A 26,572-nucleotide genomic window follows, 5' to 3' on the forward strand; every position below is an offset into this window, starting at 1 on the left:
TCTTGCATGTGAATCACCTGATTGAACCAAGTGTACCTCCCTGTGGCTCTCTTAACAGTCCCCACCACACTAACAGGCCCCCTCCACTGCTGGCTTGATTTCGGAACACGGTCATTTCTCACCTGAACCCTGGACTTCTGTTGAAAGGCTCACTCTCTAATTCCTCTCTTCTCAGCACAGCAGCTGGAAATGACCCTAGAACCTGCAAATGTGAGACATACGTGCTCAGAATTCTTCAGTGGTTCAGGATTAAAAATCTTGACTTCCCTGTACAGCCTCCAAGTTCATTATCATTTCTCCTGCCTGTGTCATTAGTCTCGCCCTCTGCCACACCCCCTTCTTCTGGTTCCGTCACGCTTAGCTGCTCAGGGTTCCGTCAAATTCCTTACCCACTGGTGGCCCTCAGTGAGGTCCTGCCTGGCATCTCCATCTCTGTAGCCAGGGTCTCCTTGCTTGTAGGTTTCTGTCACCAACACCCTCCCCAAATTGTCTTTCCTAACTCACAGGAAGACCTAAGGGTTATTTTGGCTCCCCCATTGTCAGCGCTCCACGGAAACTCTTTCAAGGTGGTGATCAACAAACTAGCATGGTCATGGAGAGCACACACGTGATCATCTCAAGGCTGGAGCCATGTGTCAGATGTTTAAGTCCCTGGCATCAAACAGATAAGAGGTGTCCATGCAAACAAGGCAGGAATTAGTAAAAAGGTAAATAAAAGCTCTCTGCTTCTTTTATTAGGAAATTAGCTTACTAAACAAAAGTTTTATGACTTGAATTACAGTATTATTTTCTTTATGTAAACTTTGTTCTGTCTCAGTTCAGTCAGTTCAGTTCAGTCCCTCAGTCATGTCCGACTCTTTGCAACCCCATGGACTACAGCACGCCAGGCCTCCCGGTCTATCACCAACTCCCAGAGTTTACCCAAACTCATGTCCATTGTGTTGGTGATGCCATCCAACCATCTCATCCTCTGTAATCCCCTTCTCCTCCCACCTTCAATCTTTCCCAGCATCAGGATCTTTTCAAATGAGTCAGCTCTTTGTATCAGGTGGCCAAAATATTGGAGTTTCAGCTTCAACATCAGTCCTTCCAATGAACACTCAGGACTGATCTCCCTTGTTCTGTCTAGTAAGTACATTATTTCATTGTTGATAAAGTATGACCATGGTGTGTATTTGTTTTTGATTTTAACAGTATAAAATCACACACACACACACACACACAAAATTCAGTAAAATGTACATGTAGAGGAAAACAGAGAAACTCCCATTGTATGTTTTTAAATTAAATTTTGAGCTTGGGAAAAAAAGAAAAAGAAAATGGAAAGGGTGTTTGCTAGGCACCTAAGACATGACCAACTCCGTGCTGGGTTTGCTGCAGTGGGGAGGACACTGAGGGACAGGATGGGGAGGAAGCAGTCTATGACCCACACCTGATGGAATAAAAGAGTGATCAGAGGATGGGCAGAGACATCAATAATGAAAAAAACATGCCTAGTGAGAAGTCAGTAAGTGGGAAAGTCCTCCAGTCTTGGGCAGCACTTACTCATGAAATGGAGACCATATTAAGGGGAGTGTTAAAGAAGTAAGAACGTTGGCTCCAAGACTTTTAGGATGGCTCAGCAGGTAAAGAATCTGCCTGCAATGCAGGAGATGTGGGTTCCATCCCTGAGTCAGAAAGATCCTCCTTGGAGGAGGAAATGGCAACCCACTCCAGTATTCTTGCCTGGAGAATCCCATGGTCAGAGGAGCCTGGAGGGCTACAGTCCAAAGGCACACCTGAGCACACTTGCATACTCCATGCACTCCAAATGACTTCGACTCCTTCAGGAACTGAAAAGGCCCTGGAGTCCTGACCTTAAAGCCTCCTGGCATATTTGAAGATGACCTTGATAATTAGGCATCTAGCATACAAAGTAGATCAGAAAAATGCCGATGTTCCAAATCAGAGGAATCCCAGTAATCACTCTTCATGATCTGCAGAGATATTGAAAGAAATTCTTAAGTAGATGATTTTATACCCAGAGTTGGTTCTAGCAAAATTAGTATTCTCTGTAACATCAAAGGTGTTGACTTTTTTTTTTTTTTTTTTTTGGCCACCCTGTACAGCCTTGTGGGATCTCTGTCCCCTGGGATCTCAGTTCCCTGACCAGAGATTGAGCCTGGCCCATGGCAGTAAAAGCCCAGAATCCTAACCATTAGGACACCAGGGAACTCCCTGAAGACATGGATTTTTAATGGGGAGTGTTGGGAGGGGAGACAGGATAAGTGGTAGAGAGGAAATTATAATGAGATTTGAAGACTGTACGATACTATGGAGTTAACATTTTAATATTAATATCTATCATGAATGATATGAGGAACCTTTACAATTTTTTGAACAAGGTGTATCACAGTCACATTTGCATGCTAGAAGTCTCTGACTCTCTATGCAGAGCAGATGAGAGGTGTAAATGGAGGGATGGGGTGGTGAGATCATTTAAGACCCTATTAAATCCTTTAGGTGAGAAACGTTTGGGCTCTGAGTCCAGACAATGGAAGGTAGTGAGGTGTGCACCTAGAGAGGAAGATGGCTCTGGCATCATCTAAGTGACACTTAACAATTTCCCTGCCCTGCGCCAACTCAGCAGGGTGTTCCTAGCCCTGCAAGACTTCCTTAGCCAAAAGAACTCTAACCCCACTGACGAATGTGGTTGGCTGTCCAACAAAATGATCATTCTCCTTCCCACCATTCTTCTAACAGAGCCTATATCTCACTGTAGAGGCTGAATACTTGCTTTCCCAGAAGGCTTTGCAGTGAAGGATGACATCAGACATTATTTCAGTCAATGGAAACTAAGTGGATGCTTGTTGCCAAGAATTGTTTTAGTAAAAGCCTTTCTTTGTATGAAAAGAATAAAAAGAGGGATAAATTTATCTTCTACTTCTCATGCCCTTTTTCATGCCTGTGTGTGATGCCTGGAATCCCAGCAGCCATTTTGAGACCTTGAGGGAAAAGCCTGAGGACAAAGCCAGAAGGCTGAGAACAGGTTGAAAAGCACCTGGGTCCATCCTGATGTTGTTTGAGCTTTTAAATCAGCCCTATCATCACCTAACTACCTTTAAACTTTTGTTATATGAGATAATAGAAACTCTTGTTTTGAAAGTTCTTTCAGCTCAAAAGGTGGCAAGTGGACCAACCATATCAACAAAATTCAGAATGTGTTAAAACAGCAGAATCTTGGGCAATACCCCAGAAATGCTGAATCAGAATCTGCATCTTAACAAGATGACCAGCACCAGTATAAGTCATTCTTAATTGCAAACTGTGTTCTGTTACTCGTGGTTGAAGAATCTAAATTAAGATACTAAATACAGCTTTCATAATCATAATCAATTGCACTTTTTTTTCTGTTATTCTACATATGTGCTCTCCCACTGTCACAGGGTGCATTTTATTTTGTCACGTGTATGTCATCCATTTAGAACTATCCATGACAGTCTGATCCATACAACTTCACAAACTCCTTAACAGAAGGCCCTGTGTCCTACTGACCTTTGTCTTTGCCTAGTATTAAGCTCCCTGAATGTTCAAGTGTTTGTTGAATGAAAGAATAAAGGAAGTAATCATTGCTTTGCAATTCCTCTAGCCAACAAAAATTTTAGAACTTCCAACAAGCAGACCTAGTGGCTTCTCAGGTATGCTGATGAGCTGCCTTGGGCTATGATGTATTCTGTTTTCTTATGCGACCACTTTTCCAGGTAGAACCCTGATTGAAAGAGCTCTTCAGGGTTCCAGATGCTCAAATAATATTGGGTCTTCCCCATGTTGGACCACATCACTGCCATCTCTGAAGAGCTTAGTCGTTGGAATAATGAAAGTCATCTCAAGGTTACCCCCATCAAAGTCACCAGATTCAGTCCTCTTGGGACCACTCTGTACATATGCTGCTTAATTAAAAGTAATCAATGCCAAAGATCAATCCACCATTTAGCATCAAGCCTTGACCACCGACTACAGCCAGGAAGGAAATCCCTGGCCATCTAGAATTCAGGAAAAGCCAAAAAGGGCAGACACATTCAGCTGACGCTGCTTTCCTTAAAAGTTTCTGGCAGTGGCCAAGCTGGGAGAAGCTCAAATGCAGGGATTAAATATAGAAAATTGATTTCTCTTTTTCATTTAATAAAAAGCATCCATAGATTTCATAAAGTAGAAACCCTGCATATAGGTCATCCAAATAGAGAATACACACACACACACACACACAAACACACACACGAGACTAGCCTTCAGCCATCTTACAACACATACACAAATATATAATAATGTGATTTGACTTCCTGTTGGAGCCACAGTTTTGCAAATACACCTTCAGAACCCGCGGTGAATCTGTGTGCTGACCTGCTTCCTCTACATTTGGCAAAAGAGCAGAGCCTGCAGGTGTGCTGAGCAAGGCCCAGACCTTGGAGGAAGAGATCCAGTCTGTGGTTCCAACTCCTTACTGCTTAGAGGGAGACACAAGCCCATCTCAGTCTCAATTTACTCAAAAGAGTACCATCCTTTTGATGATGAACACCTCTCAGCCACAAATTTCAGGGTGGATAAGGGAAAATATACAATTATTACCTAGAGCTCTAATTGGGCAAAAAAATAGATGTGGTGTAACAAAAGAACCCCCAACAGCACCTGCCATAATTCAATATTGTCAGCTGAAAGCTAAACTTTATTGGACCAAACTACCCAGTAAGAATCACAAGAAACCACATATGGACAGCTGAGGTTACAAGTCCTCAATTGTCCTTTGCAAAACAAGGAAATTGCAGATGATTTTTCAGAAGCTGGGAATGTCTATTAGCAAATTTTGCCTGCTCAAATATTGGCCTACATTGAGAAAATCAGTGCTATAATTGGTGGGGGCATTTTGTTCACTCCCAGAAGAAAACCTTTTATGTTTTTACTAAGATATTTTTGAGACACTGTACATCTGAAATTCAGTGGAAGTTAATTTTTCAGAAAGACAGAGTTGGTTCACCAAAGTATATGGTTTCCAACCTGGGCTAGCATCTAACTCACACTTATGATGAACACACAGAGCCCTAAGAGGTTGGGTGACTTGCCCAAAGTCACCCCATTAGAGGCAGAACCAGGTCACAGCCTCAGTGAGATTCTTGCTTAGAGCAGTGATGCTCTACTGGTGGCCGTTTTGCTAAGAAAAATTCCACAGTGTCTGAAGACATTTTTGGTTGTCAAGCTAGGAGGAAGGTACTCCATGCACATACTGCCTTCTTGCATTTAGTGTGTAAAGGCCAGGAATGTTGTCAAACATCCTACAGTTCACAGAACAGCTCTCCAACCTGGTATGGTTGAGGTTAGGAACCCAGGGATAGAAGTGACATTCAAGTGTAAAGTCTTGCAGACACACACATACAGCATTCAGAAGAGGATAAAATAGCCATCTGCATTAATTTTAACATGATGAGCAAAACAAGAATGGTCACAGCAGCAGCCCACCCTGATGTTTTCCGTGGCATTTCTCTCTCCCTCATTTCACTCCCAACATCAGCATATCCTCCTAGCTCCACTTGCCCCTTCTGCTACCAAACAGGCTGCTTCTCACCAGCTCCACTGACGCCTCCTAGCCTGGCCATCACTGTCTTCCACCTGGACCATTGCAGTAACCTCCTAAAGTTTTCTCTTCTTCAACTCTCCAGGAGTTCAATCTCTGTCCTATGCACAGTGACCTTAATTGTGTGAAACTGATCACGTCACTTCCTTGCTAGAAAGCTGAGTCTCCACTGGGGCTAATCCCACATCCCAGTGTGCCTTTGGAAATGAGTGGGCATGTTTTTGATAGTCATGACAAGTGAGGCACTGCTAGCCTTTAGTAAGGGGAACAGAGGAAGCCGAATGTTCTCTACTAGAAGGGATTATGAAGAATTGATTGGAGTAGGAGGTTGGGGTCAGCAGATGTTAGATAAAGGATGGATATAGGATGGATAAACAAGGTCCACATGGAGAACTGTGTGCAATATCCTATGATAAACTATAATGGAAAAGAATATAAAAAAGAATATATGTGTATGTATAACTGAATCACTTTGCAGTGCAACAGTAATAAGACAACATTGTAAATCAACTATACCTCAATAAAAATAATAAAATAGAAATAAGTTTTAAAAAGAACTGACTTGCTCGTACTCTTTATCATCCCTGGTAAAACACAGCGGCCTCCCTGTCAACCCCATTCTCCATCCGGCTGTCTGTGCTGCAGTCAGCACCACTGATCCTCCTTAGATCTGCCAATCTTATTGGCATCTCAAGGGTTTGGCACCAGTCATTCCTGGCCTCAAGGCTCTTCCCCCAAAACCCATAGCCTCCCTCTCTCACTTCATCCAGGTTTCAGCTAATTTGTTGTCTGATGAGAAACAGTGTCACAGTCTTATCTAAATTAGCATCCCCTTTGTTCAGGTGAGATGCTATTTTGCTAAATGTTTCTCCTTCTCCTTTATCGACATCTATACCATAGTAAAATATATATTTATCAGTGCACTGTGGCTCCTGTCTCCCCACTAGAAACTGGGCTCCAAGAGGGCAGGGTTTTGTCTGTTTTACTCATCTCTGTATCTTCAGTACATAGAAGAGTGCCTGGCCCACTGACTGGTGAGAAATAGATAAATACATGTGTGGCATGTGTTTACTTAGAAAAAAATCCATCCAGAAATGTGAGTATGGTAAGGATCAGTTCAGTCCAGTCACTCAGTTGTGTCCAACTTTTTGCAACCCTATGAACTGCAGCACGCCAGGCCTCCTTGTCCATCACCAACTCCCAGAGCTTACCCAAACTCATGTCCATTGAGTCCGTGACGCCATCCAACAATCTCATCCTCTGTTATCCCCTTCTCCTGTCCTCAATCTTTTCCAGTATCAGGGTCTTTTCCAATGAGTCAGCTCTTCACATCAGGTGGCCAAAGTATTGGAGTTTCAGCTTCAACATCAGTCCTTCCAATGAACACCCAGGACTGACCTCTTTTAGGATGGACTGGTTGGATGTTCTTGCAGTCCATGGGACTCTCAAGAGTCTTCTCCAACACCACAGTTCAAAAGCATCAATTCTTCAGCACTCAGCTTTCTTTACAGACCAACTCTCACATCCATACATGACTACTGGAAAAACCATAGCCTTGACTAGATGGATCTTTATTGACAAAGTAATGTCTCTGCTTTTCAATATGCTATCTAGGTTGGTCATAACTTTCCTGCCAAGGAGTAAGTGTCTTTTAATTTTGTGGCTGCAATCACCATCTGCAGTGATTTTGGAACCCCAAAAAGTAAAGTCTGACACTGCTTCCACTGTTTCCCCATTTATTTCCCATGAAGTGATGGGACCAGATGCCATGATCTTCGTTTTCTGAATGTTGAGCTTTAGGCCAACTTTTTCAGTCTCCTCTTTCACTTTCATCAAGAGGCTCTTTAGTTCTTCTTTACTTTCTGCCATAAGGGTGGTGTCATCTCCATATTTGAGGTTATTGATATTTCTCCCAGCAGTCTTGATTCCAGCTTGTGCTTCTTCCAGCCCAGCGTTTCTCATGATGTACTCTATATATAAGTTAAATAAGCAGGATGACAATATACAGCCTTGATGTACTCCTTTTCCTATTTGGAACCAGTCTGTCGTTCCATGTCCAGTTCTAACTGTTGCTTCCTGATCTGCATACAGGTTTCTCAAGAGGCAGGTCAGGTGGTCTGGTATTCCCATCTCTTACAGAATTTTCCACAGTTTGTTGTGATCCACACAGTCAAAGGCTTTGGCATAGTCAATAAAGCAGAAATAGATGTTTTTCTGGAACTATTTTACTTTTTCAATGATCCAGAGGATGTTGGTAAGGATAAAGAGGAAAAAAAGCATAAACTTCCTTTGGACCTGATGGCTGTGTATGGTGACCATAACCTGTCTTTGTGAACAGAGTAGTATAAATAGGTCAAAGCTGTTTCTCAATTTCTCTATCCTATTTCTCTAGAACTTCAGAAATCATGGAAGAAAAGAATAACATTCAGTTAGATCTATTCACGTAAGATATGACTACTAGTATTGTTAAGGGATGCAGTCTCATGGACTATTTTGTGTGGATAATCCTAAATGAGTAAACTGAATAGGAAAAGTAAGAAAAATTCCTCCCCATTAACTTGTATAGGACCTGGGTGTCTGGCAAAGCTCTGATTGCCTTGGGCCTAGTTTCAGGCCAAAGAGACAAACGGCTCTCTCAGGGAAAAGTTAGAGCTTGGAGAGACAGCCTTCCAACAGGGCTTTGCCCAGGTAGAGCCTGGCATCTTCTCCCGCCGCACCTGCCTGAGCTACAGATGGCTGCCTACACCAGTTTTCGGCCCCCACACCTGCTTCCGGCCCCGCATCTACTTCTGGCCCCCGCATCTACTTCTGGCCTCCGCATCTACTTCCGGCCAGGGCCGAGGAGCCTCAGGGAGGGAGGCGAGTGTATTGCGAAGAAGGACGCCCTGGCGCACCCCTCATCCCTTGGATTTGCTGACCCCACGTGTTTTGGGGCCAGGTACTATTAACCCAGAGCCCCAGCGGGTCCTTTTAGGAACGTGGTGTATTGGGGGCTGCTCTCAGGAGACGGGGCAGGAATCGGAGCTGGAGTCCGGCCTCCAGCAGATCTCAGGGGAAGATCTCTGGAGTACCCTGGGTGGTGTTCCTTTAGGCAAGGGTGCCATCCTCTCATCCCTCTGTCAGTCGGAGCCAGGCTGGGACCTGGGACCCGTGACCCGTTGGTGCAGAGCCTGCAACTGGACAGACATCGCCTCCAGCAACAAAATACTAAGAAACCCTAAGGGACTAAAAGTAACTGCCAGCGTGCTGCAGTTGGGCCAGATTATGAAAAATAAGATACAAAAGACAAAACCACAACTGTCAGTTGTGAAGAGCCAGGAGCGAAGGCACAGTACTGGGCACGCCCCCTGTACTCAATAACATCAAAGGGGTGGGCAGGCACCTAAGCCACCCCTCACCCACCCTTATCCACGCCTCATACAGGAACCCTCCCAAACCTTCCCTCTCAGGGAGTGAGCAGGGGCCCCTGTTACTTGTTCTCCTTTCTCCTGCTGCAGCAGAGACCCCAGCAAAGCCTTGTCTGCATTTCTCGTCTTGCCTCTGATCAGTTTCTAGTCATTGGGGAAGACCAAGGACCCTGGTTGGTAACCAGTCTGTCTTGGGCCTCTGCTCAGCAGGATGGAACATGACCTCCGTGGGGTCAGCCATGACCCCAGTAGTCACTGATCACAGAAGCTGGATGTTCTGTCCTGTGAGGGGACTAGGATGAGGCACCAGCAGCATTTGCTTCTTGTCTGCCTGAGTCCCAGAGGGACATGAATCAGAGCTTTTAAAAGAATTCCCCAGAGCCCTTCCTCTAAGCATCCCTGCTGGCCACAGCATTATTCACAGTGCCCTAAGAATCATGCCAGGTCCCTTGAGTTTCTTCTCAGGGTATTCTGCTAATGTAGGGCAATGTCCACATGGTATTTGCAATGTTGAATAACATCTCCTTCTCTCCTTGAAATGCTCCACGCATCTTCCAGAAAAGCCATATTAACAAGTCTCAGACAGCAGTGGAAGAGGTTATAAAAATAGATGTTAAATCATCTAACTTAAAGATCTTTTTTAAAAGAGTCCCATTTCATCAGCAGCTTTGAATAATAATCAATTGAAACCATTTCAGCAAGTTCTTTAGAAATATTATTGCTACCAACAAGGGCCCTTGGCCTTGCCCGATCACTAGAAATTGATCAGAGGCCAGACAAGAAATTCAGGCAAAGCTTTATTGGGGCCCCTGCTACACACATAGGATTGAGAACAAGGAACAGGTTTCCTTGCTTGCTCCCCTGAGGCGGGGAGCTGGTTCCTCACATGGCAAGAGGGTAAGGGTATGTCCAGGGGTTGGGCTGGAGTGGTGGCTTCGGTGGTCTGCTCACCCCTTTGGTGGTGTTGAGTGCAGGGGACATGGATAGTATCCTACTTTTGCCTCCCATCCCCTTCTTTTGCTCCCGGCTCTAGACAAGCAGCATTTGGGTCTTCAGTCTTTTTTGTATCTTCTTGTCCATAATTCGGCCCAGCTGCACGTGCATGCAGTTATTTTTAATCCCTTCTAGTTTCTTTGCATCAATACTTTGTTGCTCCAGGAGATGTTTGTCCAGGGTACTAGCACTGAAGCAGAGGGTCCCAGGTCCGAGTCTGTCTCATCACATGCATGTATGTTCTTTTCACTTATTTTCTTTAAACAAAATGAAAGTATCTCTGAGGCAACACGATCTTGCCCAGGGTTCTCAACCTTAGCCCCGTTTACATTTGGTATGGAAAACTGGAGGACGGATAACTGGAGGGACAGATAATGTTCTGGGCATTGTAGGATGTTTCCCAGCATCCCTTCCCTCTGCCTACTAGAGGTTAGTGGCATCCCTGCCCCACCACCATCCCCTCACGTGGCCGAATGTCCCCTAGACGGCAAAATTGCTCCTGGATGAGAACCGTCAATAACTCTGAAGAAACCCAGATGGGCTTTGGAGTCCTGGTAGGACCAGTGGCTAACTCTGCGGCTTGACCTGGCACGTCCATCCATATGGGTCACCACTCTCGTCTTTCTTCTGGACTAAAGTATTTCCGAAAGCATTCTTATGGGTAAAGGAATGATTGAAGGGCCATTTAATGCCAATTAGGACGGGAGGCACAATTTAACTTCAAAGATCTAAGAAAGATAGAAAAAAAACTAGTTGCTTCTAATTGGAAAAGATGTCACTCTTACTTCTCCCCTTTCAGCTTTTACTAAATATTCTCTGGGGAAAGTATGTTGGAAAGTTAAATAGGCATTTAAAATAACAGTTTCTGAACACTTAAAACATGCAGCAGACACTGTTCTAAGAACTTTATACAGATTATTGACCATCTATCCTCAATGTATAGATGACAATTCGGAAGCAGCGAGTGGTTAACTAATTTCCCCCAAATAGCAGAAAATGATGGGGCTGGAACTTTCACTGAAGTAGTCTATGGTATTGGAAAGTAGGAGAGTCAGGTCAGTTTCTGAAAAGACAGATGGTGGCTTGGGAAGAGAAATACTCCAAGAGAAACAGCCACAAATAGTTGACAGCCTTTTGTTGGCCTGCCTGTAAAGTCCAGTCCTCAGGGCACAATTCTTCCTTGAATTAAGAGCTTATGCATGCTCAGTCGCTCAGTTGCATCTCTTTGTGACCATGGACTATAGCCCACCAGGCTCCTCTATCCACGGGATTTCCCAGGCAAGAATACTAGAGTGGGGTGCCATTTCCTTCTCCAGAGGATCTTCCCAAGCCAGGGATCAAACCCATGTCTCACATGTTGTGTTGGCAGGCAGATTCTTTACCAGTGAGCCACTGGGGAAGTGATTTACACATTCTAAATGGTTAAGAAGTTCACAATACTACAATAAATATAGCACTTTACCTTGAACAAAACCTGAAGTTTGCCTGTAGAAATGTGCTTTGGAATCATAATATTTTGTGAGTTATTGTAAAGTGGTAGAAAGAGGGTTTCTGTGAGGTCATTCAGAAAGGTGTAGAACACAAACCCCGGAGAAGGGAATGGCTGCCCACTCCAGTATCCTGCCTGGAGAATCCCATGGACAGAGGAGCCTGGGGGCTACCGTCCATGGGGTCGTAAAGGGTCGGGCACGACTGAGCAACCAACATAGCACGCAAAACATTATCGCTCATCATGGTTTCACCCATACATAAACAATAGACTTGCTGGATATAATTTTCCTGTGAACATTCAGAGAAACTGACTCTATCACAGTCAGATATTTATTGCATTAATAGGGCATGAAACAGTATTATGTTGCAATTTCCAGTTAACTAGGTACAAATTGTAGATACAAAACATTAGTCCTGGTACTTTCTTCTATTTATATCAAAAACTTTACTGTATAATATGGTTGGATAAAATCATGTTCTGAATGAGTTTATTGTATTTAATTATATTCTAATTAATTAATTAATTTCATATATACCCATTTTCAAAAGATTTAAAAACCAATAAATACATTTACTAGTGAAATTTTAATGAATATCAGATCATTTTGTCACTGATAACTTGGGAAATACTTCTGAACTTGCAGTTACACCAAATTGTATGATTATTAATAATAATTATCACTGCATTGATGAAAATTCAAAGTGTTGGAGAGTAGCCTCCATATAGTCAAAGGCTTAACAGAAAAAAAAGAAGAAAGAAATGTGCAGCACTAGATGTGATGGGGGTGGCTCGTAACACATGTGACCTGAGGCGGCTGTTACGTGTGTGAAGCATGTGTGTGCGCATGTGTGAGAGAGAGAAAGAGAGTTCTGATACTCCTGCACGGCTTGGTCCAGCCAGGCGCCGTTTTCAGCATTCACCTAACACTTCTTGTGGATGAAATCACACGTGCACAGACACAAAATTCCTGCTATGCTCAAACTGTTTCTTAATGTATTGATAGCACTGGAAACAACTCAAGTTTCAAAATAACTGTCAGAGCAGAACTGACGCCTCACAGATGTCACAGTGTCAACACATCACACCAGAGAATGTCCAACTATTTTTCTTTGCAAAGTCTTGCTTTCTCCATAGAGTCTGTTGTTGCCACCAACAGCTACTCAACTGCCTCAACAGAAGCCTTGAGAAGATCTCCACTCCTCTCTCACATGCTGTATGGAATTAATCATCAGCACTGGGCCTCGGAGTCACCCTCTCTTCACTGTGGGAACAGCTCACGTGCATGCCCACCACCTCTTGCCAGGACTCTCACGAGAGTCTCCCACCTGGTTTTCCTGCCTCGGTTCCCATCTCCCTACAATTCACCTTCTGTGTCACAGCAATCTTCCTAGAGCAGGGATTTCTGAGATTGAAGGCGTATGAACTTGGGTAATTTACCTAAACTGTCTAGCCCTCAGCTTCCTCATCTAGAAAATGAGAATGAGAATACATCTTGTGTCATAGGATTGTGATGAGAAGGAAATGTCTAAAGTGCTTTGCCAAGTGTCCACCTTGCAAAGTGTCCATATTGCAGGTGCTCAGAGCATGGTTGTCCTGATCAAGGTCATCATTACAGTTGTCAGTAGCATCATCATCATCATCATCATGGCCCTCATCGGGACACCGGCATTGCTAGGGAGTTTCCCCACCCTGAAACACTGCACTTGGACTCTTGATGTCATTCACTTTAATTCAATGCAACGTAACACTCTTTGACGGCCGACGGCACCCAAAGCTGTATCAAGGGAAATCTCAGTGAAACCTGAGTAGTACCTCCAAGGCTAACAAAATGTCATATTAGTACCTCCACTTTAAAGTGATTGTCAGGATGGCTATGAATAAAGTGCAAAGGGAGTATTTAAAAAGGAAAATTCTAACAGAGGATTTGGGAGGTCTTTGGAGAGAAGATCAGATTTGACTGGCCCCTGAAGAATGGGAGATGCCTTGAGAGGCAGTAATGATGAATAAGGTCTATTTTAGAGCCATGTGGGGGTTGGATGTGGCTGGAGGAAGAGAGCTCTGTCTGTTGCAGTGAAACATGTGTAGGTGGGTGAGGAGTTGGGTAAGACCTGCGTTACTGATGGGTTGGTGAGGGGTGAGCAGTCTAGAGTCCTATCCATTCTACTTTAAAAGAAAGTTCATATCCATTCATTTGTCTCCACGTACACCATCCAGCCCAGGACACATCACTCCCATGGAACACTGCAAAGGCTTCCTGTGAACCCTTCCTGCTTCTGCTTTTGCCCTTAGCGCCCAGCTCACATGCTTTTCTGTGTTGGTCAAAGTAGAAATCGTGCTATCGACTCCCTCGTTGTTCTTATAATAAACTTAAACCCTTTTCTCTGGCCTGCACAACTTCCCTCCATCTTGCCTTCACTGTAACACACCTGCCTTACCACACCTCCTGTCCTGGCCCTATGACCGTGTCCCTGGAACAGGAGAAGGTTGTCACTTCCTCTGTGCTTTATCTTTGCTTTTCTTCTGGCCAAATGAAGTTCTTCCCTCTTTCTTTGTATGGTTACCTCCTCATCATTCAAAACTCAACACAGCGCTTCCTAGATAGCTCAGTGGTAAAGAATCCACCTGTCGGTTCAGTAGACACAAGTTCGATTCCTGATTCAGGAAGGTCCCACATGCCGAGGGGCAACGAAGCCCGTGCGCCACAACTCCTGAGCCTGTGCCCTAGGGCCTGGGAACCCCAACTTCTGAAGTCTGAGTGCCTCGAGCATGTGCTCCACACAAGAGAAGCCAGCGCACTGAGAAGCCCGCACATGGCAGCAAAGAGTAGCCCCAGCTCGCTGCACCTAGAGAAAAGCCCACACAGTAAGGAAAACCCAGCACAACCGAATGCCAATCAATAAAGACATACATACAATTATATATAAAAAAGACTCAACACAATGACTCTTTTTCAGAGAAACTCTTCCCAACAAACCTATTCAAAAGATACCACCCTAACCACAATCTCGAATGTCACCTTGGCTAACCTGTCCACGGATCCATCACCGTCTATGCCGTCCAGGCACAAGCTCCCCCCATCCAGTTGCCTGTTGTATCTGCGGTGCCCAAGATACCACCCATGCAGAGTACAGTCATCCCTTCAAATCCACCAGTTCTGTATCCGTGGATTCAACCAAGCACACATCAAAAACATTCAGAAAAAAAATTCCAGGAAGTTCCAAAAAAGAATAACTTGAATTTGCCACATGCAGGAAATGGTTTACAGAAGTTTGCGCTGTATTGTCAGAAAAGGCAATGGGACCCCACTCCAGTACTCTTGCCTGGAAAATCCCATGGATGGAGGAGCCTGGTAGGCTACAGTCCATGGGGTCACTAGGAGTCAGACATGACTGAGCAACTTCACTTTCACTTTTCACTTTCATGCATTGGAGAAAGAAATGGCAACCCACTCCAGTGCTCTTGCCTGGAGAATCCCAGGGATGGGAGAGCCTGGTGGGCTGCCGTCTGTGGGGTCGCACAGAGTCAGACATGACTGAAGCGACTTAGCAGCAGCAGCAGCAGCGCTGTATTGTTGGCTGCTATAAGTAGCATAGAGATGATTTAAAGTGGCCAGGAAGATGGGCGTAGGTTAGTATAAGGGACTTGGACATCCAAGGACTTTGGACCCTGTGGAGGGCCTGGACCCAATCCCCTGTGGATGCTGGGGGAAAACTACGTGCTGAGAGGTTCTAGGATCAGGACAGGCTAGCCAGACGGATAGGAGAGGCCCCACATGACTGACTGAGAAGTCCAGGCTTTGCCCTGTGACGGTGGGGGCTTTCTGAGTAGGCGTGTTTTATCTTCCTTCTCAGCTTCTTCTCAACCTACCTCAGTCCCACGGATCTAAATTTCAAGGCTCAGCTCGGACCCCACCTTATCATGGTGATGAACCTTGGTCACATCAGCTGATGGACTCTCTCCTCTTTCTCCTCTGCATCCTGAGGTCATTTTTATTATTTACGTCTTTTCTGGCACCATTGCATGTTGCAGAGAGTTGCTGAGTATCTGTCCATCTGTCGATGTTTATCATCTCAGATAGACTTCTAGCTCCTTGAAGAACTCTAGGTACGATCCATGTCCTGTAGCTCTTAGCATGTCTCTTGTGGGTTTGAGGTGTTCCCATGTTTTCCAAACCAATTGCAACCAGGACCGCCTTGTGATAATGAATCCCCAGGGGTAATGGTGTTAAATTGACCTAGCGGGCCACCTGCCCCCATCCTAGTGAGCCTCCAGCCTGGGAGCAGCCCAAGCTGAAGCTGGTAGAGCCCGCTCTCATCAGTCCTGCATCCTCCCATCTTACACCATCATGAAGCAAAGGAAACCCAGCCTGGAGCAGCTGAGCCACCAGAAACGTCAGCACCATGCTTTGTTCAGTAAAATCACTCCCAGCCTGACTCAACCCCAAAACATTTCTGAAAATGTGTTTGGCATCAGCAACTGAAATTCCGGTCTCTGGGATGTGCCTGCCACACGGATGTATCTTGCAAACAGCACTCAGGAGAGACCAACTCAAGACAGGCTGTTTATCCCAGGAACCTGGGGGATGCTCTGTCTGGGTCACGTAGGTCAGGCAGGGTCAGGCTGTCCTGTCTCCAGACCATGGAGGGATGGATCCAGGGCAGGGTGGCCTTAGCAAGGATGCAGAGGCCAAGGACGGGGTGGTCAGGGTCCAAGGGCAATGTCCTCGCCCAGAACTTGCTCACAACTGCTTTCCAATACAGCAGAAGCTGTGTGGCTGAGAGCTGGCAAAATCACTAATCTCTGGTTCCTAGAGGAACTGGACTCAGTGGACATGAACTTGGGCAAACTCTGAGAGACGGTGGAAGACAGAGGAGCCTGGCATGCTGCAGCCCATGAACACGACGAAGCCATGGAACAACACAGCGACAACTAGTTGCTAACCAGGGTAAACCAGTGCTTAGACCATGAGTAACCAGTTAGACCATGAGTAACCAGGCCCTGAAGTGTGACGGGAAGAGAGGCCTGGGCCACATTTCCCCCTCCTGCTGGAGACAGAATGTGGTTGTCATCCCGTGACAGACAGGGGCTTTGTAGGTACACCCACCCAGCGTCACTGTCCTGGCTGAGATGATTCTGTGCTGTGTACTCCAGAGTCTGCGGAGGGCTGAGCCCCAGGAGTCGGCCCAGGACCCCGGTAGATGATGACACAGCCTCTGTGAGCGGCTCTCCCCTCTCCACCCCAACCCCCCAACCTTGCTTCCAGCCATCACCTTTCCAGTAAACCATCTGAACTCCATCTCTCTCGCTCCACAGAGCTGAAGGATAGAATCTGGCCCCCAAAACTTTTTTTTTTTTTTAAGTTTTGGGTTTGCTGCATCTCCTTTGTGGTGCTCAGACTTCTCTTGTCTGGAGCACAGGCTCCAGGGTGCTTGGGATCCCTCATTGCCCCCATGGAATATGGGGTCTTAGTACCCGGATCAGGGATGGAACCCACATCCCCTGCATTGGAAGGCAGATTCTTAACCACTGGACCACCAGGGAGGTCCCAGCAGAGGCAGAGGGGGCGTTTCAGACATTTATTGGTGTCTTCACAAGAGGCAGGTTCTCTGCCTGCCACTTGCCCTGTCTGCCTGCATGGCAATGCTCACCCCTGCGGTGAGGCGGCTTCAGCCCTCCTCAGACCGAATGCTCCTGAAGCAATTCCCAACTGCATGGGTGGCAGCCAGTGGACAAGTGAACCCTTCACCCCTCAGAGACACAGCTTTCAGGCGCATCTGGCCCACTTTCCCGAAGGCTCCCCCAGATCCGCGTCTCCTGTGCGCGCAGTGGTAGCCTGACCTCAGGGCACACCTGGGCACTGCCTTCCCTCCCCACCCTGGAGCCTCTGGACCCCTGCCAGCGCCTCCTGAGACCACACACGGTCCACATCCAAATTCGTGCCACAGGAGCTGCTTCTGGGGGAGGCCGGCACGGGACCACATATGCATTTCACTGGATGCCAGCAGGGAACCGCTGAGTCCAGTAATGGAGTGATGATCATGATCACTTACTCTTCCAAGGGTTTTATGTGTGTGAGCTCACCTCATTCTCAGGTTACCATAACGATCTGAGTGTTATTATCTCTATCACATCAGAGATGAGGAAAGCAAGACATACACTATCTTATCCTTGGTCAGCCACCTGGTTACAGAGGAACCAGGATTCTAGGCAAACGGCCTGGGCACAAGAATCGGTGCTCATTTTCATACAAAGAATCAAGGTTCAGAGAAGTTAATTAACTTGCCAAAGGTCACACAGATGGTAAGTGACAAGCCGGAGATCAGAACCCCACGTCTGTCTGCAGCTATTGCACGTTGTCTGCTATAATTAACAAAATTCCCCTGGAGCTCTCTGAATGCATTCAGCCTGGTTCTCTGAAGGGTCAAGGCTGGACATGTCATCTAGAGCCCCATTCAGAGGTGGTCAGCATCACTCCACCACACAATCCCGTGCTGAGAGGGAAACAAGCCTATAGGGTAGAACAGAAGGAACCTCTGAGCCACCGTGTAGCCCATCCCTGTCTGTGCTCCCATCTGGATGTTTTTCAAAATGTGAAATTCCTTAACAAGAAAAAAAGGAAAGATTTTGCTTTTAAAGTTTCTGATCCTTGATCCTACCAGCAAAAATGCTGTTTGATGAATTTATTGTTCTTCAGAAGAGCGGGGAGACAGAGTAAGGTTTGGGCTTTAAGAAAACATCAAAGCCTTCTTTGAAGAACATCAAAGGGCTTCAGCATCCTTCTCTGTATCTCCTCTAAATCACTGACCACATCTGTAAGAAGAAAGCACTTGAGAGTCATAGCACACTGGCACGGGGTGTTATGGCCCTTCTCAGCTCTGTGAATTTAGGCAAACCACTTCACCACTCTGAGCCTGGCTTTTCACAAAATGAGGGTCATAATAGTGAAATGGAGGCAGACCCTATGGGGCCTTCCCAGGATAGACCCTCATATCCTCTGCCTGCCTCTTATTTGTAGAAAAGCTGCAGTCTCCTAGGCCTCTGCTGAGTCACAAAAGCCTGGCTCAAGAATTAATGAATGATCAGCTGGTCATAAAAAAACAGCACTTGGGCATCAATAGAATTGAGGACAGTTTAAACTATAGATCAGACATATAGCAGTCACAGAATTGTTAGTTCCTCCCTGAAGGACATGGATAACAGTGTCTGATACACACTCCTGAGTTGTTTCACAGACACGAAAATCCACGCAGATGAAAGAAGCTGACTGCATGATGACTATGAGCACACAGCCCGAAGACCTACTGGAGCCTGAAGTTGATGATAATTTAACCCCCTGTGACACTGCCCTGCAACCTCACTGTCAACCAGTCAGGGAATTGATCACATACCCTGTGACTTTCCTCCCTCCCCCAGCCTTTAAAAAACCTTGCCTGAAACCCATGGGGTGGGCAAGAGGGGATCTTGAGAAGCCGCCCATACTCCTTTCTTGACTCCTGTAGTAAACACCACACTCTCCTTCTTCACACCCCATGTCAGTAGGTTGCCTTCCCTGCATGTGGGTGAGCAGACCCAAATGGGGTTGTGTCACAACAGTGCTGGCTGTGCCAGCCTAAGGTGGGGTCATGACGGGGCAGGACCTACAAAAGATGTCGCAAGTACTAAGATGCTTGGGAATTGCAACATTGCAAAGCATGTTGTATGTATCTACTTGTAACTCTGGTTTCCCTAGTGGCCCAGAGGGCAGAGAATCTGCCTGCACTGAGGGAGACCAAGGTTCTGCCAACACTAATATAACGAATATTCAGGGAGTACATATGAAGTGCCAGACAATGTTCTAGGCTCTGACGACAGGGAGTAAATAAAACAATTCCTCACCACACATCCTGGTATGGACAAAAGAAGCAAAAATTTAATTTGTTAGAGGTGGTAAGTCCTGAGGGGAAAGAAAAGAAGGGAATTGGACGGCCAGTTCCAATTTTAGATAGAGTGGCTAGTAAAGACCTCCCTGAGAAGGTGTCATTTGGATAAAAACTTGAGCTGAGAATTCAGACCTTGAAGGAATAATTCAAAGTGGTCAGGCAGCCTGGGGTTTCAAGAAACACACTTTGGTAAATGCTAACTGGTGACCAGCCAAGCTCACCTTGGCAACAAGCAGAGTCTGGGTCAACAGAAAGAAAAGTGGCCTCAGCTGGCCCTGATTCTGAGACTTGCTATTGTAACTTACGGGGGTCTAGGATGTGTGTGCATGCTGAGTCGCTTCAGTCGTGTCCAATTCAGTGTGACCCCATGGACTATAGCCTGCCAGGCTCCTCTGTCCATGGAATTCTCCAGGCAAGACTACTGGAATGGGTTTCCATGTCCTTCTCCAGGGGATCTTCCCAACCCAGGGATTGGACCCAGGTCTCCTGCATTGCAGGCAGATTTTTTACTGCTGAGCCACCAGGAAAGCCTGGGGTTCAGGACCCACTCCCCCAAATATTATATCTCCAGCATATTAATATCTTCAGCTGAAGGACTTTTTTTTAACAGCAGAAGCCAAAATATCACTCTGACTCCACCCCTCACCCTTATTCTGGGAAAGCAGGAGATAAATCTGCCCTGTGGAAGGTGCCCCCTGAACCAGAAAGGAGGCCGGCATTCTCATCCCCTGAGACAGGGGATCAGGGGCAGAGACAGCTGCACAAACAAACCTCGTACAACTCACCCTTTTCCTCCTAGTTCCCTCGTCGCTTCCTACTCCTAGCCCGAACCTTCTTGCAGGTCTTTACAAATGTATTACTTCTTTGTCTTCCCGCTCTAGTTATTCCTCCAGGTCTCCCTTGCCTGTGAAGGCTCCTGTGTACATGTAGACATTTAAGCAAATGTGTATGCTTTTCTCCTAATCTGTCTTTGTGAACTTAGCTTTCACACCCAGCCAGGGACCCTAAGAGAAGGGAGGAAAATGATCTCTTCCCTTACATAAGCCACTTGCATATCTGGAACCCCAGTTTGAGAAAATTGAGAAAATGACCGAAAAATCTGGCATGAAACTGGCAGCCCGAGAGACCCCTTCTGCAAAACTGGCCACCATCGCAGACTCTTGAACTTCTGTTAGGGCTGAGATCACCGCATGGAGCAGAGGGGCTTGTGGAGCTGGCGAATCTCTCCAGTACTGTCTACACAGGGAAGCTGTGTGCTTTCTAGCAAGCTCCTCCTGACCTGAGAAAGCGGGCAGCATCCCCAGTGCTTTGGAACTGTGATCAGCTCTGAAGCCCCCCACGGCATCACAGAGCCACGAGGAGGGCCGCGTGTCAGTATGTCAGGGTGTCAGAGCATCAGGGTGTCAGAAGCAACCCCAAATGGTGAAGCTGGTCCAGATCGCATTTGGGACCCTGGAGGGTCACTTGGATGCAGAGCCTTCGTCTGCAGGAGCTCTGCTGGCCTGCGTTTTGCACGTGGACATCAGGAAGCAGAGCCTTGCCAATGTTATGTGGCAGCCTGTATGGGAGGGGAGTTTGGGGGAGAAAGGATATGTGTATATGTATGGCTGAGTCCCTTTGCTGTTCACCTGAAACTATCACAACATTGTTAATTGGTTATACTCCAGTACAAAATAAAAAGTGTAAATTAAAACAAAAAAAAGAGGCAGAGTCTTGAGCAGAAGTCCTAGGTGAAGCCTTCAGCCTGAGTTTGACTTTAAGTGTTGGGCACACATTGCTATGCTCAGCTTTCTTTTGAAGCAAGAAGAGGAGGTTGGAAGGGCCTCAGCTGCTCTGGGGTGCGTCCTTGGGGTTCAGAGATGAGATAAGAGACTCACAGTCTGAGAGCAGAACCAGGCTTCTCGCCCACGCGTGTCTCTCCAGAAACCTCCAGCCAGAAGGCTTCAGGGTTTCTCTCTGTACCCTGGGGACTCATATCCTCATCTCTGATGAAAATTTTTCTTGAGGATAAACCATTTGTGTTGTAAGTAATCATTATGTTACTTAAAATGGGTTCTTTTCCTAATCAGTTAAGTGCAGACACAAAATAACTCAAGACCTGTAAGAAAGAGAGAGACATTTGTTACACTTGCGGATCGTAGAGAGGGGTGCACAGCTCACCACTCAGAGGCCACACGGGATGAAGGACGGATTTGGGGCAGCACCAGAGAGCAGCTTCCCTGGAGGCTCAGACAGTAAAGAATCCGCCTGCAAGGCAGGAGACCCGGGTCAAGAAGATCCCCTGGAGGAGGGCATGGCAACCCTCTCCAGTATTCTTGCCCAGAGAACCCCATGGACAGAGGAGCCTGGTGGGTTACGGTCTATGGGATCACAGAGTCGGACACGACTGAGTACATTTCACTTCACTTCAGTGAGCAGCAGCTTGAAGCACAATCTTAGTTCCTTGACCAGGGACCAAACCTGATCACAGCAGTGAGAACACCATATCCCAACTGCTAGACCACGAGGGCCAGAGTCTAGAGTCTTGGCCCCAGCTCTTGTCTGCACTGGAAAAAAAAAAAATTGTCAAGGAGACAGCAAGTACACAGGAAAGTAAGGTGTTTATCAGAAAAGAATGTGGACAGATGCGTGGCTGAGCTCAGACAGGTGTGCCTCGGGGAAGTTTAAGTCATTTATACAAGGCAGTCTTTGTTTCCCTCTGGCCAACCGTCTTACTTTTTCTTTGACTCAGGGCCCTCCTCTCTGTGCATATGCATCCTTCAGCAAGATGGATTTCTGCCCAAGGGCCTTTGGGAAGTTATTAATGGCAAAACTTACTGTGGTCTGGAGTCTGCTCCCTTTTTGACCCCCAGGGAGTCTTTCTTTCTGTGCAGGTGCAGTGGAGGTCTCCCCACCCCCAAGGATGGGAAATATGTGACCTCGTGCTGCTTTACCCTCTCAGAGTTAGCCCCTCTACATCCTTGCCATTGTTGTTAATGTTGTTTAGTCTCTAAGTCGTGCCTGACTCCTTGGGTGTGACTCCATGGACTGTAGCCCGCCAGGCTCCTCTGTCCCTGGGATTCTCCAAGCAAGAATACTGGAGTGGGTTGCCACGCCCTCCTCCAGGGGATCTTCCTGACCCAGGGATCCAACCTGTGTCTCACGTCTCCTGCATTGGCAAGTGGGTTCTTTACCTCTGTGCCACCAGGGAAGCCCTTTCTGTTATCTTAAAGCATCCACAGGAGACAAAGCCCAGTGATTTACTCCTGTTGCTGTTGTTATTTCTACTTCAGAGTATAACCAGGAGGCTGGTTGTAACTGTCTACACTGGCCCCCATCTCTGCCTGGCTCAGGACTGGGGAGCCGACTCCACCAAACAGAAGGGAAGCCGAGAGAGAGTGAGGACCCGGAGCAACTGCCTGTCCAGGAGCTCAGGGAGGAGAGCAGGAGACAAGGACAGGAGGGGGTGTCCCTGGTGTATCTGAATGACACCAGGTCACAGCAGGGGAGGGCAAGAAGGCGAACTCGTGGCAGGGACCCACCTTCTAACACCTCCATACCCGGTCGCCTGGGAGAGGTGTTCACAGCCTGCTTAAGGAGGTGTGGAAGTGCCAGGAAAATAGGAGCAATCTCCTTAACAATTTCCAACACAACATCCTTAAGGAGAAGACGTTGTTCACATCTCCCTGAGCCAGACCTCCCACCAGGACAGGGCCATCAAGCAGAAACCTTCCAGGTCCTGCTGGCAAGCTAAAAATCTCTCTATGTGGATTTATATTTCATGCATAAATGAATCAGGCCCTGGGGGCCCCTTCTGGGTCACCACACAATCACTATTTTTACCAGCCTTCTGTCCATCTCATCTGTACTGCTCATTGGATTCTTGCTAGTCAATCTGTTTTCTCCAATTTAGAAACTATTTTCATGCCAAAGGTAGATTAAGGAGGTGTTTTTAAATTTTTAAAATTAAAAAAAAATATGTAGATTAATATCCGGTGCTTCTTTAAGTTAGTTATGAATTAATGAGCACTGAACTGTCATTGACACTAGGCAAGCCCAGTATTAAGTGTGCCGCTTACCTCTTTCCCCACTTAATTATATCTCTGTGAGGTCAGAATTATGAGAGAAAGTGGATATTTTAAATGAGGAACCTGGGGCTCTGAGAGGTAAAGAGCCCACAGAGTCACACAGCCAGAAAGGAGCCACACCAGCCCCAGTGTGCTGATTTTTGACTCCCTGATCTAGCTGCAAAGCTGTACTAGTTAACTGTTTCTGCATGAATGTTACTCCCAAACTCAGCAGCTTAAGATAACAAACCTCGATGACCTCATTCACCTTCTCAGGACGAGGAGCCAGGGAGACTCAGCTGGGTGGTTCTGGTGGACGGGGTCTCCCTAGACGTTGCGGTCAGGAGGTTTCCTGGGGCTGTGGTCGCCCGCTCCTTCCCTGGATTAGAAGATCCCAGCCCACTCACCCGGTGCCGGTGGCAGTTTCACTGCCTCACCACGTGGGCCTGCCCGCGGGGCCGCTGACAAGGTGACACCTGGCTTCCTCTGAGTGAACCGTCCAAGGGAGAAGTTGGCCAAGACGAAAGCTCTAGGGCGTGTCTGAGTGAATCTCAGAACTGACAGGCACTTCTTCTGTTAAGACGCGATTGGCCTCGGAGATCAGCCCCTGTGGAACATGAGGACACGGGCCAGCTGTGGGCTCGTGGGAAGCCATGGATGTGGAACTTCATTGTTGTTTCTTGGGCTAAGTTGTGTCTGATTCTTTGCGACCCCGTGGACAGAGGAGCCTGGATGGCTACAGGAGCCCACCAGGCTCCTCTGTCCATGGGATTTTCCAGGCAAGAACACTGGAGTGGGTTGCCATTTCCTTTCTCCAGGGATCTTCCCCACCCAGAGATCAAACCCAAGGCTCCCCACCTTGTAGCCTGCATTGCAGGTGGATTCTTTACCATTGAGCCATGGGGAAGCCTGTGGGACTTCATCACCTGCCAGCATTTGATGTCAGCACCTGAAAGGGACCCGACAGCCCCCGTGATTCCAGGAAACAGGAAGAGAGGCGTGCTATCTAAAATTCTCTCTTTTAACATCATTCAGAGTGCCTCAGGTAACATGTGATATGTGGACGGCAGCTAACTCTTCTTAAGACACACACACTTTTTTTTTTTACTGAGATCCTTGATGAGTTATAATTTACATATCATAAACCTTACTCATTTACATGCATAATTCAATGTTTCTTTTGCAGTTCATTACATTTACGGAGTTTTGTCACCGGCGCCACAGTTCAGTTTTAGAAAATTCCATGCCCAACCCACCTCCAAAAGCACCTGTTTGTGGTCAGTGCTGTTCCTGTGCTCAACCCCAGGGTGATCTACTTTCTGTTGCTGGAGTTGCCTTTTCCTAACTCAGATGGTTCAGAATCCACCTGCAGTGTAGGAGCCGCAGGTTTGATCCCTGGGTCAGGAAGATCCCCCGGAGGAGGGCACGGCAACCCACTCCGGTATTCTTGCCTGGAGAACCCCATGGACAGAGGAGCCTGGTGGGCTACAGTCCATGGGGTCACAAAGATTTGGACATGACTGAGCGACTAACACACATGCAACATACAAATAGATGGAGTCATGTAACATATATTCTTTCCCACCTGACTCTTTTTTTTACTCAGCATAATATTTTTGACCCTTAAATACTTTCAATCTCTTTCCAGCTATATTACTTTATTTTTATTGGAGTATAGTTGGTGTACAATGTTGTCTTAGTTTCAGGTATACAGCAGAGCAATTCAGTTATACAGAAACATACATCCACTCTTTTTTAGATTCTTTCCCCATATAGCTTATTACAGAATATTGAGTTGGATTCCCTGTGTTATACAGTAGGTCCTTGTTGATTATCTGTCTTGTATATAGTAGGTGTGTATCTGTTAATCTCAAACTCCTAACTTATTCCTCTCCCTACCACGTTTCCCCTTTGGTAACCCTAATTTTTTTTTTTAAATCTGTGAGTCTGTTTCTCTCTTTTAAATAAGTTCATTTGTATCACTCACCCATTTTTGACCGGAGACAGAAAGAAATAGAGAGCTTGCTTTTCCAGATTCCCTGGACACAGACTCACCATCAGATTTTGTACAGTTTTTCTCATAACATGGAGGACACAATCCAGCTCAGGAACTAAGAAAATGCGATGGTGAAGGAAAGGGATGAATGAACCGTAATGGCAATACACGTTTGTCTGCAAAGGCTCCGAGCCTACTGTCTCTGGGCTGTAAAGGGAAACCAGCAGGTTTCTGAAGAGTGTGAAAGCCTTTGAGCACATCTGGCAAACTTCTCACCTAGGAGGATGGAGGTGAAGGTGGAAAGGGAACAGGCCTGGTGATGCGGAATCTTGTGAGTGAGGCCGTCACCACAGGTCTCCAAAGGGGCCCTCAGAGCCACCAGTGGTAAGGGTGCCCCAATTAGGGGAACCCTTTAGGAGTGAGAGGAAGATCTTTTAAAGGTTTGGGGGAAGAAAAGTTACCCTTGGAGGACATCTTTCTGGCTATATGATGAGGGCCAAATTGATGGGACTGGGACTGTTGGCCAGAAGACCAGGTAGAACTGCCACAGCCCAGGTCACAGGTGACACTGCCCAGGTGACGGGTGGTGCAGCCCAGGTAACAAGTGACACTGCCCAGGTGACGGGTGGTGCAGCCCAGGTAACAGGTGACACTGCCCAGGTGACAGGTAACACAGTCCAGGTGACAGGTGACACTGCCCAGGTGATGGGTGATGCAGCCCAGGTAACAGGTGACACTGCCCAGGTGACAGGTGACACTGCCCAGGTGACAGGTGATGCAGGTCTGACTGTGACCCACTGTGGAGGCATGGAGGAGAGACATCACTGATGAAATATTCAGGGAACAGAGATCATACTTGAGACTGACTTCAAAAAAAGAATCTAAAATGCCTTCCAAAGGTTCAACTTGGGGATTTCCCTGGTGGTCCTGTGGTTAGACTCACACTTCCAACATAGGCGGTGTGGGTTCAATCCTTGGTTGGGGAACTAAGATTCTGCATGCCATACATCAGGGTCAAAAAACAAAGCATTAAGAAAGAAAGGTTCAGCTTGAGTAAGAGGAAAAACAATGGCACCACAGAGACAGAAATCTCCAGGTGATGTTTCCACTTCTC

The 26,572-nt window shown here is 46.6% G+C and overlaps 1 long non-coding RNA gene across 1 annotated transcript; it reads right to left on the reverse strand.

The window, feature by feature from the left end:
- Positions 1-21,102: 21,102 nt before the first annotated feature.
- On the reverse strand, positions 21,103-25,993 carry LOC133240079 (uncharacterized). The gene is made up of 3 exons (XR_009734092.1): positions 25,920-25,993; positions 23,870-24,069; positions 21,103-21,514 (listed from the first exon to the last, which is right to left on the reverse strand). It is a non-coding gene; the product is annotated as an uncharacterized LOC133240079 (long non-coding RNA).
- Between the last annotated feature and the right edge of the window lie 579 nt (positions 25,994-26,572).

Source organism: Bos javanicus, chromosome 27, assembly GCF_032452875.1.
Source record: "Bos javanicus breed banteng chromosome 27, ARS-OSU_banteng_1.0, whole genome shotgun sequence".
Classification (NCBI taxonomy): Eukaryota; Metazoa; Chordata; class Mammalia; order Artiodactyla; family Bovidae; genus Bos; species Bos javanicus.